Genomic DNA, 7,672 nt, shown 5'->3' on the forward strand with positions numbered 1-7,672 from the left:
ATAATTTTATAAAAATTTGGTTTTAGATTAGATAAAATATTGGCATTGGTTCTTGGAAATTTATATTGGTCAGTTTTATTATCATTTTTACAATATATATATTTCTATATTATAGATATGTTTTGTTAGATTAGATAATATATAGGCCAAGCAGTGTATTAAATTGTTAATTATATATATACTTGTGGATCAACAGTATACAGGACTTTCTGACAATGTATTATGTTACTTGAGTTGGATGGTTTCAAAAGAAATGCAGTGCACAAAAGTGTTTTTTAAGTTACACCCTGTTGTAATTAATTGAATAAGTTAGAACTGAACGCCATTATTGATCAGCTCTATAATTTAATTAATGTATTTTAGATATAATGAATGAATTTTGATAATGTTTATTGAATCTGAAGAAGTGTGCTCTTTTTGTGGATGCAACACGCTAAAAGCTGCTTTATTCTCTTGTTTTAATAAAGAAATATTCTTTTAATGGTGGTGGTATTTCCAGTTTATACTGCTTTACATACAGTACAGATAACTATACAGTACGTATAATTACTTGCATACAGTACATATAACTATACAGTACATATAATTATTATAGAGTATAAGCTGTACATAGAATTATTATTGTATACAGTACATATAACTATACAGTACATAGAATTATTTGCATGCAGCACATATAACTATACAGTACATATAATTATTGGTATAGAGTACATATAACTGTACCGTACATATAATTATTGGTATACAGTGCATATAACCATACAGTACATATAATTATTGGTATACCGTAAATATAACTATACAGAAGCAGATACCACTGGTAAAATCACGGTACATATAACTATACAGTACATATATGCAAAGTTTACAGTACATATAACTATACAGTACATAACTAATTTCGACGCACACATATAACTATTGTTTATATAATTCTCGGTATACAGTACATATAACTATACAGTACATATAAGTATTCTGTTTACAGTACATATAACTATACAGTACATATAATTATCGGTATACAGTACATGTAACTATACCGTTGATATAATTATCTGTATACAGTACATATAACCATACAGTACATATAATGTTTGGAATACAGTACATATAAGCATACAGTACATATAATTATGGGAATACATTACATATAACCATACAGTACCTATAATTATTTGAATATAACCATACTGTACATATAATTATCGGTATGCAGTACATATACCAATATAGTACAGATAATTATCGGTATACATTAAATATAATCATACAGTACATATAATTACAGGTATACAGTACAGTGCATATAATTACTGCTGCACAGTACATATAACTGTACAGTACATATAATTACCAGTATACAGTACATATAACTATACAGTACATATAATTAACGGTATACAGTACATATAAATACACAGTGCATACAATTACCAGTATACAGTACATATAACTATACAGTACATGTCATTATCGATGTTCAGCACATATAACTATGCAGTACATATAATTATTGGTATACAGTACATATGACTATACAGTACATGTCATTATCGATGTTCAGCACATACAACTATGCAGTACATATAAATATTGGTATACAGTACATATAACTATACAATAGATATAGTTATCAGTATACAGTACATATAACTATACCATACATATAATTAATCAGTATACAGTACATATAACTATACCGTACATATAATTATCGGCATACAGTACATATAATTATTTTTATACAGTACATGTAACTATACTGTAGATAAAATTATCAGCATACAGTGCATATAGCCATATAGTACATATAATTATCGGAATACAGTACATATAACCATATAGTACCTGTAATTATCAGAATACAGTGCATCTAAACATACCGTCTCATACATATATATATATATATATATATATATATATATATATATATATATATATAGATAGATATATATATATATCTATATATATATATATATATATATATATATATATATATATATGTATATATATATATATATATATATATACTGGTATACAGTACATATAACTATGTAGTGCATATAATTACCAGTATACAGTACATATAACTATACATTACATATCATTAGCGGTATACAGTACATATAACTATACATTGCATATAACTATACAGTACATATAACCATGTGCTATAATGTATACAGTACATATAAGCATACAGTACATATAATTATCGAATACACTACATATAACCATACAGTACCTATAATTATACAGTACATATAACCATACTGTACATATAATTATTGGTATACAGTACATATAACAATATAGTATATATAATTATCGGTATACAGTACATATAACTATACAGTACATATAATTACAGGTATACAGTACATATAACTATGTAGTGCATATCATTGTATACAGTACATATAACTATACATTATATATAACTATCAAATACAGTACATATAACTATACATTACATATCATTAGCGGTATACAGTACATATAACTATACATTACATATAATTATCGGTATACAGTACATATAACCATAAAGTACATATAATGTTTGGAATACAGTACATATAAGCATACAGTACATATAATTATGTGAATACATTACATATAACCATACAGTACCTATAATTATTTGAATACAGTACATATAACTATACAGTACATATAATTATTGGAATGCAGTACATATAACTATACAGTATATCGGTATACATTAAATATAATCATACAGTACATATAATTACAGGTATACAATACATATAACTATGTAGTACATATAATTACTGTATACAGTACATATAACTATACATTACATATCATTAGCGGTATACAGTACATATAACTATACAGTACATATAATTACTGGCATACAGTACATTTAACTATACTGTACATATAATTATCGGTATACAGTACATATAACTATACAGTTCATATAATTACCAGTATACAGTACATATAACCATACAGTACATATAATGTTTGGAATACAGTACATATACCTAGACAGTACATATAATTATCGGAATACACTACATATAACCATACTGTACCTATAAGTATTGGAATATACATATAACCATACTGTACATATAATTATTGGTATGCAGTACATATAACAATATAGTACAGATGGGTATCGGTTACACATTAAATATAATCATACAGTACATATAATTACAGGTATACAGTACATATAACTATGTAGTGCATATAATTACCAGTATACAGTACATATAACTATACATTACATATCATTAGCGGTATACAGTACATATAACTATACATTACATATAACTATCAGTATACAGTACATTTAACTATACCGTACATATAATTATCGGTATACAGTACATGTAACTATACCGTTGATATAATTATCGGTATACAGTACATATAACCATACAGTACATATAATGTTTGGAATACAGTACATATAAGCATACAGTACATATAATTATCGGAATACACTACATATAACCATACAGTATCTATAATTATTTGAATGCAGTACATATAACCATACTGTACATATAATTATTGGTATGCAGTACATATAACAATATAGTACAGATAGTTATCGGTATACATTAAATATAATCATACAGTACATATAATTACAGGTATACAGTACATATAACTATGTAGTGCATATAATTACCAGTATACAGTACATATAACTATACATTACATATCATTAGCGGTATACAGTACATATAACTATATATTACATATAATTATCGGTATACAGTACATTTAACTATACCGTACATATAATTATCGGTATACAGTACATGTAACTATACCGTTGATATAATTATCGGTATACAGTACATATAACCATAAAGTACATATAATGTTTGGAATACAGTACATATAAGCATACAGTACATATAATTATCGGAATACACTACATATAACCATACAGTACCTATAATTATTTGAATGCGTACATATAACCATACTGTACATATAATTATTGGTATGCAGTACATATAACAATATAGTACAGATAGGTATCGGTATACATTAAATATAATCATACAGTACATATAATTACAGGTATACAGTACATATAACTATGTAGTGCATATAATTACCAGTATACAGTACATATAACTATACATTACATATCATTAGCGGTATACAGTACATATAACTATACATTACATATAACTATCAGTATACAGTACATTTAACTATACCGTACATATAATTATCAAAAACAACAGAAAAGTCCACAAACCAGCAAAACAAAACCTTCAAGCCAAAAATAGAGAACCTTGACCAGTATAACCTTAACGCAAATTTATTGAATAAAAAAAGACAGCGTTTTCGCTACTCACACAAGGTAGCTTCTTCAGAGGTAAAAAGAGCGCGAAATCAACGCTCTTTTAAATACACACCACAATATAAATGTTAATACATCACTTCCTGCATTAAAAAGTAGTGCTTCCAATAATAAATAAATAAAATATCATGCTCAATTTGAAGCACTACCCTAATGCAATTGAAAAGTGAAACAACTCATTATGAACAATTTAAAAATTGTCATTATAAACATAAATAAACAGCTTTTATTAACTAACAAATGCTTATAACTGCAAATTTCATAAAAGTGTGCAAATATATAACAATAAGTCATCTGTAAAGTGCTAAATAAAAAATTAATAAAAAAATATAATGATATTATAATAATAATAATAATAATACAAGTACAAATGACCAAATGCACCTTTTAAAACCAAAAAAAGAATATTTTGGTTTCCACATAAAACCTGATAAAACATATGTTATATTTATAACTACAAAACTAAGATGTGTCAATACAAATCACAATTGATAGATCTGTATTGAACACTTTATTAATATGCTTGTGACTATTTCAATTTCAAAAATCAATACTAGAATTTTATTAATTAAATTAAAAATGAAAAGTAGTAGTAAACAACTAAAAAACATGTAATATTAATGCCTAAATATACAATACATAAATTAAAACAATTCCTGTCTTTTAACAGGCAAAGTCTTTAACTAGTCTAGTCACTAGTAACAAGTACCACCTAAAAGAAGCTAAAATGCTAAGCTTAACCCCCAAAATATTGTTACCTCATGTAAGATTTTAACTTTAAAAATGATGTTATATTGCAGCTGTCATTTAGACCTGGGAGGTTAAAAGCGTCCAAATTCAACTGCCATAATAACTCACGCGTTTCCAACAATATTGAAATAGGACCCCCTCTCAAAGGTATTGGTAAGTGATCAATACCCATAAAAACAAATGCATGCCCTGAATGGGAAGCTACATGCTTAGCCAATGCATTTTCACTTTTCAAATTCTTAATGGCATAACAATGCTGATATATCCGCTCTTTAAATCTCCTATCTGTCTTACCGACGTAAAAAGCGGAACAGCATGTACAAAAAGCCACATAAATAATAGATTTAGTATTGCAATTAATTCTATGGGTAATATAATATTTCTTACCCGAAATGCAAAATGTGCTGCCTGTTTTTATATAATTGCAGAAATTGCACGAGCCACAAGAAAAGGACCCTTTTATTCTATTGCACGGCAAGGCTAGTGAATCACTTTTTAGAAGGTCTTCAATATTTCTCCCTTTCCTGAAAACTATATTGGGTTTCTCCCCTAACTTATTGGATAAAGCAACATTAGTAGAAAGAAAAAAACAATTCTTAAACAAGATGTCAGTGATAGCATTAGAATTCAAGCTAAATGTCGTAATAAAACTACATGGAAAATCATTTGATAAAATCACTGCCGTTGAAGTTGCATTTGTTTTTATGGGTATTGATCACTTACCAATACCTTTGAGAGGGGGTCCTATTTCAATATTGTAACTCTGGAAAAACGAAGTCAGCTTAAACCCAGCAGCAAATTATGAGACTCCACAAGTTGTTTTTAGCGCTTTCATTCACTTTAATCTTCTGTGAACTTCCTCAGAAACAACTTCACCATCCATACACCTGTTTAAGTACTATTCAATCACAATTAATTTACATACATAATTGATGGCAATGAATAAAATTTAAAGACATACCATAAAAAATTACTGAAAACTATATATAGTACATATGAACTCTTAAAACATCCTAAATAAATACTTCTCAAGTATATGTTTAACACTAATATAACTATATCATTTGAATATGTGATATCACAATAAAAATTATGAATTCATTTCCAGGAAACATCTCATATTTATAGTTTCATTGAGACCTGGAAATTTGTCAGCTCCTAAAAATATTTGCCAAAAGGACTCTTTACATTCTAATAAAAGTTTGAAATTACCACCAAATGTTACACTATTTACACTATCTAAAACAGCAAATGTAAACTTTTAAATTCATTACAAATGATAGAATGCCTTGCTAATGCATTATTTGTGTCTTTTTTCTTTATAGCCAAAATGTGTTCACTAATTCTGACTTTCAAGGCTCTTGTGGTCATTCCCACATAATAACTTGGACATGTTTGGCACTGAGCAAAATAAACAACCATAGTACTGTGACATGTAAAATACTGTTTTGACCAATGTGTTGTTCGTAAATGCTTAAAATGTACAAAAGATGAATTAGTGATGTATCTACACTGTTTACAACAGTGGCAAGAAAAGGTGCCTTTAGTTTGTATGACACCCGTTCTATTTGTAGTACATCTGTTTTCCTTTTCTCAAGTATACTTTTTAGATTAACTACTTTTTTGAAAGTGAACATTGGTTTAATGCCTAAAATGTTCGCTAAATCTTGGTTACCCAAGATAATCTTCCAGTTATTTACAATAATGTCTTTAATAAGCCACATCTCATTAGAAATGGGTAGCAAAAAGGAACCACTAAATTCCTTATTGTTCTTAGTTGTTACTTCTGTGACCAGTGACCCTACTGTTAAAATAGGCCTTGCTGTGGTCTCACGAAGAAATGTTACTTCTCTTTCTATTGTTTTTAACCATGCCAACTTATAACCTCTATTGACAAAAAATCCCCTTAGATTGTTTGTTTCACTCAGAAAAATCTCATTGTCAGATGTCAACCTTCTTAGACGAATGTATTGACCCTTTATAACCCCTTTCTTCATGTGGTAAGGGTGTATACTGTTTTTGTGCAAATACTGATTTGCAAATGTAGTGAATGAAAGCGCTAAAAACAACTTGTGGAGTCTCATAATTTGCTGCTGGGTTTAAGCTGACTTCGTTTTTCCAGAGTTACTTGGTTGCAGTGTCTTTCTGTTCTTTGAAGTTTTTGTACGTTTTCAGCTTTTTACCTTTGGCTAGAATTATGTCACAAGACCCGTTGATGGATTTATCCACCCATCCAGTTCCAGAAGGATTTATGCATTTTTCTGAACAGCTAACAAGTGTTATTACTACAGCAATTCAAAAGGGTATCGAAAATGCTTCCAAACCAGGTACTTTTTCATTCGGTGAGGGAAGTCAAAATGCGAACACCCGTAATCGTGGTTATTTGGCCAGCACACAGGATAACGGAAGTGCCAGCAAGTCGCAAGACGTTCCTTTCATGGGTCCGAGTAGTGTGGTGGAATATATCGCAAAAGATGCAGAAAACCCTTATGAAAATATCCAGGACATTGAAATTGCTGACGAAGTAAGTAACACGGTGGATTCTGATTTTCA

Source organism: Protopterus annectens, chromosome 8.part0 (assembly GCF_019279795.1).
Source record: "Protopterus annectens isolate FY-2018-M chromosome 8.part0, PAN1.0, whole genome shotgun sequence".
Lineage (NCBI taxonomy): Eukaryota > Metazoa > Chordata > Ceratodontiformes > Protopteridae > Protopterus > Protopterus annectens.